Raw genomic sequence first — 13,393 nt, 5'->3', positions numbered from 1 at the left:
GGCTCCAACTGTCCAGATCACTCTTGATTCCAGATGACCTCCAGGGAAGCCCTTCCTTGACCTTCACCCCTGCCAGCCCTTCCAAGGGCGGTGATGGAGGCTAATTCCTTGTCCGGGCATACCTCAGATATTGAGGGTTCGGTTCCAGACAACCGCCATAAAGCAAATATTGCAATAAAGCCAGTCTCATGAGTTTTCTGGTTTCCCAGTGCACATAAGTTATGTTTACACTAGACTGTAGCTTATTAAGTGAGCAATAGCAGTGTCATAAAAAAACACCAAGGCACATAACTTAATTTAAAAATACTTTATTGCTAAAAACTACTACACATCATCTGACACTTCGGTGAGTCAATCCTTTTGCTGGTAGAGGGTCTTGTCTCCATGATGATGGCTGCTGACTGGTCAGGGATGGTTGCCAAAGTTTGGGGTGGCCGTGGCAATTTCTTAAAATAAGACCACAATGAAGTCGCCACATCAATTGACTCTTCCTTCCGTGAACGATTTCTCTGTACATGGGAAAGTGTTTGATAACATTTTACCCCGAGTACAGCTTCTTTCACACTTGGAGTCAGTCCTCTCAAGCCCTGCCACTGCTTTATCAACTAAGTTTATGTGATATTCTAAGTCCTTTGTTGTCATTTCAACAATACTCACAGAATCTTCACCAGAGAAGATTCCATCTCAAGCAGCCACTTTCTTTGCTCATCCGGAAGAAGCAACTCCTCACCCCTTTAAGTTTGATCATGAGATCGCAGCAATTCAGTCCCATCTTCAGACTCCCCTGCTAATTCTGCTTCTCGTGCTGTTTCTACCGTGTCCACAGTTACTTTCTCTACTGACCTTGAGCCCTTCAAAGTCACCCATGAGGGCGGGAATCAGCTTCTTCCGAATTCCTGTTAATGCTGATATTTTGACCTCTTCCCATGATCGTGCATGTTCTTAATGGCATCCAGCACGGTGCGTCCTTTCCAGAAGGTTTTCAATTGACTTTGCCCAGATCCATCAGGGGAATCACTATCTATGGCAGCTATAGCCTAAGAAATGTATTTCTTAAGTAAGTCTTACTTCTTAACAAGACTTGGAAGGCGAAATGACTCCTTGAGCCATGGGCTGCAGAATGGATGTTGTGTTCGCAGGCATGAAAACAACATTAGTCTCAACGCCATCTCCATCAGAGCTCCTGGGTGACCAGGTGCACTGTCAATGAACAGTCGTATTTTGAAAGGAATCTTTTTTTCTGAGCAGCAGGTCTCAACAGTGGGCTTACAATATTCAGTAAACCATGCTGTAAGCAGATGTGCTGTCATCCGGGCTTTACGGTTCCATTTTTAGAGCACAGGCAGAGTAGATTCAGCACAACTCCTAAGGGCCCTAGGACTTTCAGGATGGTAACTGAGCACTATCTTCAACTCAAAGTCACCAGCTACATGAGCCCCTAATAAGAGAGTCAGCCTGTCCTGTGAAGCTGACTTCTGTCCGAGTCACTGACTTCTCTCTACGCTATGAAGGTCCTCGATGGCATCTTCTTCCAATATGAGACTGTTTTGTCTACACTGAAAATCTGTTGTTCAGTGTAGCCACCGTCATGAATTATTTTTGCTGAATCTTCTGGATAACTTGCTGCAGCTTCTCCCTCAGCACTTGCTGCTTCACTTTGCACTTTTAAGTTATGGAGACACCTTCTCTCCTTAAACCTCATGAACCAACCTCTGCCAGCTTCACACTTTTCTTCTACAGCCTCCCCACCTCTCTCAGCCTTCATAGAATTGAAGAGTTAGGGCCTTGCTCTGGATTAGGCTTTGGCTTAGGGAATGTTGTGGCTGGTTTGATTTTCTATCCAGACCACTAAAACTTCCCCATAACAGCAGTAAGGCTGTTTTGCTTTCTTATCATTGGTGCATTCACTGCAGTAGCACTTTTAATTTCCTTCAAGAATGTTTCCTTTGCATTCACAGCTTGGCTAACTGCTTGGCACAAGAGGCCTATCTTTTGGCCTGTCTCGGCTTCCCAGGTGCTTTCCTCACTGAGCTGAATCATTTCTAGCTTTTGGTTAAAGTGAGAGACGTGCGACTCTTCCTTTCACTTGAACACTTAGGGGCCACTGAAGGGTTAGTAATTGGCCTGATTTCAATACTGTTGTGTCTCAGAATAGGGAGGCCCAAGGGAGAGAGACAGAAAAGGGGGGAATGGCCGGTTGGTGGAGCACTCAGAACACACATAACATTTACTGATTAAATTCACCGTCTTGTGTGGGCACGGTTCATGGTACCCCAAACATTTACAATAGTAATATCGAAGATCACTGGTCACAAATCACCATAACAAATACAATAACAATGAAAAAGTTTGAAGTATTGCAAGAATTATCAAAATGTGACACAGAGACCTGAAATGAGCAAACGCTGTTGGAAAAATGGCGCCAACAGACTAACCATCACTTGGAAGTGATCGATCTGTAATGAAATGACATTCTGACAGGCAAACACCAAGAAGCATTTAGGATAATTCTTCCACTTTCTCAGCTGGTTCCCTTTTTAAGTCTGCCATTTTACATGTATTCCTGATAAATTTTACCTCATTGATTTTAGCACTTCATTTAGCACAACCTGTCAAAATGTTTTAAATTTTTGATTCTAAAAATAAGCTACCTCCCAGCATGACTCCTGATTTTTATTCAAAATCCTGATTTAAAAATGTTAGGACAGGTGTCAAATATGACACACTTCTGGAAACATCTTATGTGTAAAAATTCTGATTTTTTTTATTTTGTGGTAAATTATACTACATGTGGTGGTTGCAACATGTATCTTCCACCTAAAAGCAGTAATTTCTTAAACTTGATAGTAATGACAGAAATAATCATTTACATACTGTTTTTAGGCCTCATGCAATGAAGGATTAAACTTGTCCAAGGAGAGGCTTTGCCCCTTCCATGGTCCTGGAAAGTAACCTATCAGCACGTGGAATACCCTGCCTGGTAAGGTTGTCTGATTAGCTGGGGACCCTGGGTGTCACCCCATGGCCTCTGCTGACAATGTGATTTATGGTGCAGCCTGGGCCACACTCTACCAGCATGATCTCTGGACGGGCTGGAGACTAAGTCCAGCCATGCTGGCAGCGCCTACACGACTGATCCCCCCTCAACAGACATCCTGGACTCCAAGGCCCAGGAGAGCCTCCTGGTTGGCAGTGCTCAGTGTGCTGCCACACAGAGCTGCAGGGAAGAGTAAGCACGGCTCCCTCGGACAGGACGGCGGGAAGCTCAGGCCTGGTCTCTCCTGGATCTGCCCGACGTGCCATTGCTTTGCTGATTTTCATCGGTATCCCTTCACTGCAATAAACCATAACTGTGAGTAAAAAGGCTTTCCTGAGTTCTGTGAGTCCTTGTACAGAATCACTGAACCTTCAGGTAGTCTTGGGGGCGTCCAGAGCTACAGGTCTTTGTGGTTTACAAGGTGTGATCAAACAATACGGTGAATGTTTAAATTAAAAAAAAATGTATTACAGTAGAAGGCACATTGCCATTAATCCCCCTCAAAATACACCCCCTCACTTCGAACACAATTATCCCATCATTCTTGCCACTTTCTGAAGCAGTTCTGGAAGTCCTCTTTGGGTTATGCTATTGTGACTGTCTCAATGTCCTGAATTGATTCAAAACATTTGCCTTTCATGGTTATATTGACTTTGGGGAAGAGCCAGAGGTCGCACGGTGACAGTTCCGATGAGTACGATGGATGAGGACACACAGTAACGTTTTCACTTGACAGAAACTGCTGTACCACAAATGATGTGTGACACGGAGCCTTTCTGTTGTGATCACACAATACGGTGAATGCTGCTGCCGAGTGCCATCCAACGGAAAGGCAGGACCTTCAATATGGGAAGCAGCGCGCCGAACCTTAGTAACAGCGTGTGACAAGTTTCAGCTTGTTCGGTGCAGTCAGTTGGGTGTGAGCTACGGTTAGGAGAAGGTGTGTTTTAACGTGTGCCATAAATCATCCTCCATCATGACAGCACTCCGTGTCACACATCACTTCTGGTATACGGCAATTTCTGTCAAATGAAAACATTACGGTGTGTCCCCATCCACCTTATTCACCGGGTCTGGTACCATGCGACTTCTGGCTCTTCCCCAAAGTCAATATAACCATGAAAGGTAAACGTTTTGAATAAATTCACGACGTCGAGGCAGCCACAACAGCGCAACTAAAGACACACATGAAAGAGGACTCCAGAACTGCTGCAGAAAGTGGCAAGAACGATAAGTGTGTTTGAAGTGAGGGGGACCATTTTGAGGGACATTAATGGCAATGTATCTTCTACTGTAATAATTTTTTTTTCAATTTAAACATTCAGCATATTGTTTGATCCCACTCCTATTTTCACCAACACTAGAACAGTGTTTCTCAACATGTGTGATGAGAGTTTAAAATGCAGGTGACGTGACTGGACTCTACATCAGGAGTGTTTATTCACCAATTCTGTGGGATGGCCCCAGGCATTCACATTTTTAATACACCCTCCTTGGTGGTTCTTATATACACCACATTCAGAACCACGGACCCACCTAAAAGCCTCAGACGGACAGGGATTGTCTCTTCAATGAATCCCCACAAGCTAGCACAGTGTCTTCACAGGGTAGGTAGGTGCTCAAGAACGCCTCATGGAAACCCCGTAAGTGTGACACATAGGTGAGAAGAACTAACATTACTAGTTTTTTAAAACTTAGAACATATAAATATGTCAGTCTTGTCAGTTCTCAAATATCCAAGATAAGGCGGAAATAAGTGAATGGAAACGATAAGTTGCTTGGGAACAACAGATTCAGTGACGTCCATTTCTTATGCTACTTTGTCAATAATGTCAATTGTTTCAATCTCCTCTCTGCCAGTTAACAGGAAAGTTGAGTCTTACAAGCCGTCTTCACACCCTTCTCATCTACTGAAAGAATGGACACTGATCTAAAAGTCAGGACAGCTAGGGCTCTCTGGACAGCTCTCCCACTCACCATCAAATAGTCACTTCCCTCCCTGGGTTATTTCCTCATCTCTAAAGTGAGAGCCCTGGGCCAGAAGACCCTACATTTAGATCAACCCCTCAAGCTCTAGATGATCAAAAGCAGTAAGAATAAAAGGGGCAAGACCCCAGAGAAGTTTTGAATGCGATCCAATGAAATAGTCAAAAGGGCAGACTTGTAGGATAGATGAAAAGCAAAGACATCAACTCTTCACCAACCAAATAGTCAACTATGAACTGTCAAAATTAATTCAATGAATCACAGTTGTACACCTGTGAAATTGAGTGTATGTTAACTATAATTAAAAAAAAATTAATTCAGATGTAGACAATCTGCATTTAAACTAAGTTCCTCCTGCAACCTGTTCTATTAAGTCGATTCCTTAAAGACACGGCTAATGCTATTTTTTCCAAACAAAAAGCAAAGCTGCCACCTAAACTTCGCTGTGACCCTTTAAGCCCAAGGAGACTCGAAAGCTTTTCGCCTACAATGAGTCACTGCTACCCCCAGCCTGAAATCTTAAATGGTCCAGGTTTTCACTTTTACCTTCTACACCATCACTGAATTCCATCATTTCTTTGCCATTCACAATTTTGTGCTTGGTGGAGGTCACGATTTTTCTCAACAGGAAAGAAGAACTTTCTCCAAGGAAAACCCATGTCCAACCTCTCCCCTCTAAGACCCACCCCCGCAGGACAGCCACCTCTGCCCAGCTCACCAACTCTCTCCTTGGAGTCTGTAACTTCTACATGGCATACAACGCCGACGGCAAGCGTGACCAGTACACCAGGTGAGCCTGCCTGTGGCATGTACTCCCGCCGGAGTCGCCAGCGGCCCTGCCTCTCCCACATGTGCTCACCGAGGAGCTCACCACCACACGGTGCAGGTACCGCTTTAAACTCACAGTCACACACTTCTAACTCGACAGAGGAAACTGCACTCATTTTGGGGGCTGGCATATCCTACACTGTCCGTCTCGCGCAGCCACGTGGCTAACAGGGTAACACTTTAGCTTTGTCTAATGAACAACAGATAGCATGTTGAACACATTCCATCCCAATTAGAATCCCAAACACCTGGCTGGCCTCCATGTACCAAAAATGGGTCTTGTTTTAGCTTTTGGAAGGGAGGCCAGGGGGAACACTTTAATTGCTGGTCGAAATGGTTCAATTTAGGAGACAGCTGCTGATGTTTGCATTTGATTGCAGTTTGGGATGGATTACATTTAAAGTCAAATTCCTAAGATTTGGATGGTTAGCCCTCCCTTTGTAGAGCCCCAGGTGCCCACAATCTGACAAGAAGGCTCCTTTTGATAATCTGATGAAAGCCCTAGGGCCCCTCCCCAGGGAAAACAACTCACATGCACACAGTTCTACGATTTCTGGGGTTCCCAGACCTACGAGATAATGTTCCATCATTAGTATTTGCTAAAGAGCAAAAAGAGCTTCATGAACTTGTCACCAAAGGGGAACCCTGGCAGCCATGCTGGCAAGTCCCCTGGACTCCTGGCTCAGCCCTTGCTTCCCTGACCTTCTGGGGCCGGGAGATGAGCTCCGAACCAGGCTTCACGTCTGTCACCAAGCTCCTCAGTCATGCCCTTAACTAAGGCCTTCTTCTTTCTTTATTTGTACAACGTGACTCTACACTTAAAAGAACACAGGCAGTTAAATCAGACCATCTGAACTCTGCCCGTCACTCTACTAGCTGGGCGACACTGGGTGGCCATTTCCTGAGGGACAAAGGTTTGCTTCCTCTCCCCTTCCAACGTAAGCCTTGTAACTGCAGCCCAACCATTTCCTGCCATGTAAACCTGTCCGGTCGGTACGAGAATCGAGTACAAACTGCAAGGATGTGCCCATGGCATCCACTTCACCTCCTTCCCTCCCAACCCATCCTGTACTCCACACTGGGCACAAACATTCCGTTCCACAAACCCCCGCTTCTCACCCTCTGCACTTTCACACAGGTGTCGTCGGTGTGGAAGGCCCTTCTGGCTTTCCATCGTCCACTGAACTTCTACAGATCCTATCAGACAGCTAGGACCTCCAGAGGTCACCACATCTGGTCCACAGCCAGTTTTTGTATCGTTCCTGGGCTGAAAAAATGGTTTTAAATCATTTTAAAGGATTAAAAAGAAAAGGGACAGGCCATATGTGGCCCACCGAGCCTAAGTGTTTACTGTCTGGCTTTTAGCAGAGAAAGCTTGCTGCCGCCTGAACATGACCGTCCCTGGGGAGGTGCCCGCTGGGTCCCCAGAACACCTGCTATGCCACGGCACTGCAGGCCTCACGCTGCACGCCACGGGCTGCATCAGACTCGGTCCCCTCGTGTCGGTGCCACTAGAGCTTAGCACCGCACCAGACACAAGACAGACGTGTAACAAATGCCAAACAAACGAATTAACTGAATAGACCAGCTCAAGAACCAAGTAGGGAAACACTCCAAGTGCAAAGGATTGGCCTTTAGTAATAAAACACTACACAAGTCTGTTAAAGATCTAATATGAGCACTTTACACTGGTATCCACTTTACATGGTAACTGTACTTATAACCTCGAAGGCTGAAATCATAAATACAGACTATAGATGAGGACACTTAGAATCACAAAAACTAAACAACTGATCAGAAGTCACATGACCAAAGGCAGGGAGCCAATGTTTGCATTTACTGTTTCCCCGAAAATAAAACCTACTTGGACAACCAGCTCTAATGCGTCTTTGGAGCAAAAATTATTATAAGACCGGGTCTTATATAACCAAAAATTAATATAAGACCCGGTATTATATTATATTATATTATATTATATTATATTATATTAATTATATTATATTAATTATATTATATTAATTATATTATATTATATTATATTATATTATATTATATTATATTATATTATATTATACCTGGTCTTATATTTATAGTAAAATAAGATCGGGTCTTATATTAATTTTTGCTCCAAAAGACGCATTAGAGCTGACTGTCCGGCTAGCTCTTATTTTCGAAGAAACACAGTAGGTCTTCTGTTTCCCAGATGAGATGCTCTTTCTATTAAAAAGACTTGCCCCTCTAGCAAACTCCAATGCCTAGACAGCTTCAATTACGAACACCTGAGACTTTAGGGGAGGGACAAAATTTAATTTCAGTTATTTAATTGTCATAATTTCCAAGGTAATGCTACTTTTTCTAAACAAACAAAACAAAAATGAAAAGGACACCCAAAATAAGCACTAGGCTAAATGGCCTCAGAATAACCACAAACTAAAAATTTTCTTTCATTTTCTTTTTTTTTTAGTCCCTGAGAAAGTAAAATTAAACAGCTTAATTAACAAATGCCACTGAAAGGCAGGCAGGCAGGCAGCTGCGGTCACAGCGTGATCCCCTTGTCTGTCAGCTGAGCTAAAACACACTGGCAGGTGAGGCGGTCACCTGTCCTGAGGCTTCAGTTTGGGGAGAACAGAGGCCAAAAGCCGATAATGTACATTAACACCTCAACGTGAGCCAGGAAACAGCACAAGTGTTTCCAGAGGCAGAGATGAAATACAAGAAACTGTATTAACTAAGTCTAATCTAGTATTCTAACTTACTTTGCATAACTAAGGGATAAATTACGCAAAGCTGGCGTTTAAGCTTCTGAGGTAGACCAAGATCTTCTGTGTTAGCCAAAATGAACTGTGCTATGGGTCTGTTTAAAATAACATTAATTTCTAAGAAGTGGTTCCATATACAACACATTTTCTGACTACAATCCAATGTTAGAAATAAGTCACAACAAGGCACGTAAAAAAAATTCATTTGGAATTTATCAAACACTTTAAAATCATTAGGCATCAAAGGAAGTAATGGAAATTAGAATAGATATCTAAATATTGACCACATTTATTGAACAGAACAATACAGGCTTTATGGACTAAATAACAAAAATACCTCACATCAAAATTTAGCCTTCAGGTGAAATAAGATTCCTTAAAGGAGACATAAAAATACAAATCATAAAGGAAAACACTGATAAAGTCGACGATATTAAATTGAGAACTTTAGGGGGTGGCCGGTTAGCTCAGTTGGTTAGAGTGCGGTGCTAATAACACCAAGGTTGCCAGTTCGATCCCCACATGGGCCACTGTGAGCTGCGCCCTCCTAAATAAATAAACAAACAAACAAATAAAATGAGAACTTTAGTCCCAAGACACCTCTAAAGTAGAGACAAACCAGAAACTGGAAGAAAATATTTGCAACTTCTATAATGACAGAGGACATATGATGACATCCGCACATAGAAAGAAAAGCTACAAGTCAGTGCAGAAACACACGAAAAGAAAATTAGGCCAATGACTTCACAAGCCCTTCACAGAGGAGAGAAGAGCTACGAGCACTGTATTAAAAGAGGCTCAATAGCATTGGTAATAAGGGAAATTCAATTTAAAGCCACAAATAGATATTATTACACACACCCCAGAATGGCAACGCTGGGGCACCCAGGACTCCTTCCATACGTTAGCAGGGGGTGAAGAGCAACGAGTCCTTTGAAAGCACACGCGCACTCCCAGCTGTACGGGCTGGACATGTCACACGCGTGGGAAGCAGGGGTGTGTCAGAGTGTCTGCAACAGCAGGAGGCTGCCAACAGCCCCAGTGCCCGTCAACTGCAGGCCACGTACACACCGGGGAGAGTGAATGGAACACTGACAGCAACCAACCCTCAGGTGGGGCGCAGAGTCAGAGCTGAGCCGGCATGAGCAAGTCACGGAAAAACACATACAGTGTGAGTCCCTTCAAGTTCAACACAGATAAAAGTGACACAAGGTAAGAAATGAAAACACAATCGCCATTCAATGAGCAGTGTTTGAAGCGCTGGGGATACAGTAGTGAATACAGAGACATTTGCTTTCCGAGTATGCATCCCAGCCAAGTGAGAAAGAAAAACCCAAGAAATCAGGCAACTACAAACAACATGAGACGGTGAAGAGGGCTTGGAGGAGGAGGTAGGGAGCTAAGGGGGCTGCAGGGCGGGTGGTTACCTCAGGTTTCCCGATGGGGGGTGGGGGGGATGTGATGGGAGGGACGGGACGGCTCCATGTGTCAGCTGAGCGGAGGTGCCCAGAGTGGGCTTTACTCTTCTCTGCATCAGAGTGGCAAGCGGCAGCCGGGGCCAATCTGGCCCCGTCACTGGTTTTTGTACAGCGCATGAGCTAAGAATGTTCTTGAGACTTTAATCACCACTGATTAAAGAAACAACGAAAAGAATAATACAATAACATTTCATCGCACCTGAAATTATATGAAATCCAAATTTGAGGGTCCAGAAATAAAATTTTATTGGGAAACAGATAACTGATTCCTGTACATACTGTCCATGGCTGCTTTCCCACTGCAATGGTAAGGGCTGACGACTTGTGACAGAGGCCACACGTGACCTGCAAAGCCTAAACTGCCCTTTACAGAGAACGGGGGCCAGCCCTTGAGCTGGAGCATTAGTGGGGTTTGGGTGCCCTTCCTGCAGGCTCTCAGAGCACCCTGCTTTACACCTTGCATGCAGCTTACACATATTCTTTCGTATCTCTTCAGTAGTTCATGAAATCGGTTTTTGAAAAAAGACTGACATATGAGAATATTTCTCTGATGAACCTTTGCTCTATGAAAGCCACGTGCTTCTCCTCTAGCCAATGACTAAGTCTAACGAACACCGCAAAGCGAAGCAAGCTGCCATTTATTCTGACTCGAGTATAAGGAAGACAGACGACAGACAGACAGACAGACAGGAGAATGTGGAGAGGTCCCACGGCCTCGCTCACTGCCCAGGTCCCTGGAACTATGGGACCCTCGCTGCATCACCGACTCACTGTGCGGCCGAAGAAAACCTGCAGCGCTACATTTCATTACTTGCCCAACTTAAAGCAATGTGTCACGAATCGCGTCACATTTTAGCGGGGGCCACAATCTCTGTCCAATGTTAGCATGCATGTCCCCAAAACAAGTGCCTTCACATCTTTTAAATATACACTGGTACCTCTGAATAGTTACCAACATTAATTAAGTAACGGTAACTGTTGAAGGTGCTGATGAATACACAGGGAGCTCATAACGTTGTTTTTGCACAGGTCTGAAAATTTCCCCAAGGTTTTAAAATAAAACTGAAGATTCATGTTTTAACTTCAATTATTAATACTCATGTAATAGAAGCTGTCATACAATTCCCATTTATGCATCTTTCAAAATCCTTAGTACAAAATAGTTTTCCAGCATCCTTACGACTGACAAATTAAAAAAGATGTGTATTTCAAAATCCACGTGAAGACACAGCACTGCGTCTTCTGGTCCTCACAGGAAAGGCGGAAGCTGTCAGCAGAGACTGAGAAAGAGAAAGGACACCCATCCAGGGGAGCAAGTGCTATCCCCTCAGAGTCCTCTCAGCCCTTGTCAAGGGCCCAACACCACAGCCACCTCTCCCCCTTCAGTGGGACGAGCAAATCTGTCCACGTGCCAGACAGCTTTATGAATTAGTATAGTGAGCACTCCTTCCCCACGAGCGGGCTGCTCCATCAGTGTCCGAGCCCTGTTCTTCATGGGTGGGTGGGTGGGTGGGAGGGAAAGAGGGGGAGCCAGCAACCTGGGCCTCTACTTTCTCTGTGTGCTGCACAGTAAATGATGGAGCTACTCCACTCCCCTTTGAGCTGCAATTTTACAAACTGAAGACACAGAAAGGATGGAGAACTTTGAAAACTGGCAAACTTTTAATGTACGTTTGCTTTTAATAATTACTATCTTTTGTGAAACTTTGCATAAGGCCAGGCACTAGTGAGCATCAGAACATCACACGCTGTGTGTCATGTACCCCCTCCCATCAGCCTATGGTGCTAGTATTTGGCCAATTTACTGGACAAGAAGATAGAGATCAGGATAAGTTAACAAACTAGCTGAAAACCGGAGTCAGATTCCACCCCGAGGCCATGCCCTCAACCACTACACTCAGTGGGCAATGCCATCTCCGAGCCACACTTTGGAAACCGACGCCTTGCCACTAGAAGTGGGGTCCCTGGAACCCCAGCACTGGTGTCACCTAGAGCCTACTAGAAATGCAAGATCTGATGCCCCACTTCAGACAGATTGAATTCGAACCTGGAATTTAACAAGACCCCCAGGCGATGTATGCGCATGCCCAAGTCTGAGAAGCTGCGCCATCCTGCACCACACACTGTATCCTGACATTGATCATTCAGCTCAGATACAGACCCTCGTGTAGTTACCCTGAGCTTTCATCTCTGCTGCTTGCTCTCTGATCCCAAAGCAAAGGCTGACAAGTGCAGGCAGACTACTCCCCAGGCAACCAAGAGGGTTGAAAGGACCAGCCCGTGTCCAAGGCCCGACCTTTCACCTCTGCGGAGCCTCAGTCCGTCCTCACTGTGACAAAGCCTGAGCGGTCACAGCCCCATTCACTGCTGTGGGGGACGTTCCTCCTGAAGTAACGGACAACACTCACCATGCCCCGAGTGGCTAGAAACGTGCCCAGTCCTACAGGGCCGGGGCCATCCACAGCCTGGTCAGCAGGCACAACGGGGCCGCCGGGCTGCTTCAGCGTCTCTCTGATTGTACCTGTGAACACTCTCCAAAGACGGCCGCTCAGCGAGCTAAGGGAGGTTCCAACTCAGTCCTAACAGCAGTGATAACAACACTCTTAGCAATTTACAGGATTACTGAGTGAATGGATGGGACGTCCTTTTAGGTTTTTCTCTCATGACATTTTCTTAAACCTCTGGTTTCCGCTTCCTCTCGATATGAGAACCTAATTTAGGTGCAGTAAAGCAATCCCTGCACGTTCCCACCAGCCTCTATCCTTGCCTGTGCTTTTCTTCTACTGAGAACCCCGCCCCATCCTTCCCCTCTCCACCAGGCTAATTCCCACTGATCCCTCAAGAGTCAGGGTGCAGCCCTCCTGCCGCCCCCAGCCCCCTGCAGCTGTGCAAAGCACTAGTGACATGGAATTGCAACTGCCTGTTGACTAGACCAGGACCCCTCCGGGCAGGGATTCAGATCGATACATAACAAGTGTTGTCACTAAATCTCAGCTCAATCGGCAGGTATCTGTAAATTAAACAGCAGCACTCAGTGGCTTGCTCTCAGCACAGCTTCCCACCTCCGCACCTACCCCAGTCTGAGAAGCCACACTGCACCTTCTGGAGAGGCGTCATGATAAGGTCTCTAATGGGGTTCAATCATGTCCTTTAGCTGCAGGCAGGTCCCAGAAAAAGTCAAACTGTGAGCAGCCGGGTACCTGTACCAGTGGGTCTCCTGTGCAGACCGGCGCTGGTCCCAGTCCACGCAGTCCCGACGAGCTTCTCAGTTCCGCCAGCGGGGTCCGACGGAACTCCTGCAGCGA

General features: G+C 45.4%; 1 protein-coding gene across 13 annotated transcripts in view; it reads right to left on the bottom strand.

Annotated features, from left to right (window-relative positions):
- PTK2 (protein tyrosine kinase 2) overlaps positions 1–13,393 on the bottom strand; it is a 166,668-nt gene extending 153,275 nt beyond the window's left edge. For 7 of the 13 annotated variants that reach the window (XM_074316376.1, XM_074316378.1, XM_074316380.1 and 4 more), the window contains exon 1: positions 13,289–13,392. The gene's annotated coding sequence lies outside the window, so the exon portion shown is untranslated. Of the gene's footprint in view, positions 1–13,162 lie in introns of all 13 variants that reach the window. The other 6 variants (XM_074316384.1, XM_074316382.1, XM_074316387.1 and 3 more) reach the window with 3 other exon arrangements.

The sequence above is a fragment of the Rhinolophus sinicus genome, linkage group LG12 (assembly GCF_036562045.2).
Source record: "Rhinolophus sinicus isolate RSC01 linkage group LG12, ASM3656204v1, whole genome shotgun sequence".
Lineage (NCBI taxonomy): Eukaryota > Metazoa > Chordata > Mammalia > Chiroptera > Rhinolophidae > Rhinolophus > Rhinolophus sinicus.
This window is presented reverse-complemented; position numbering and strand designations above follow the sequence as displayed.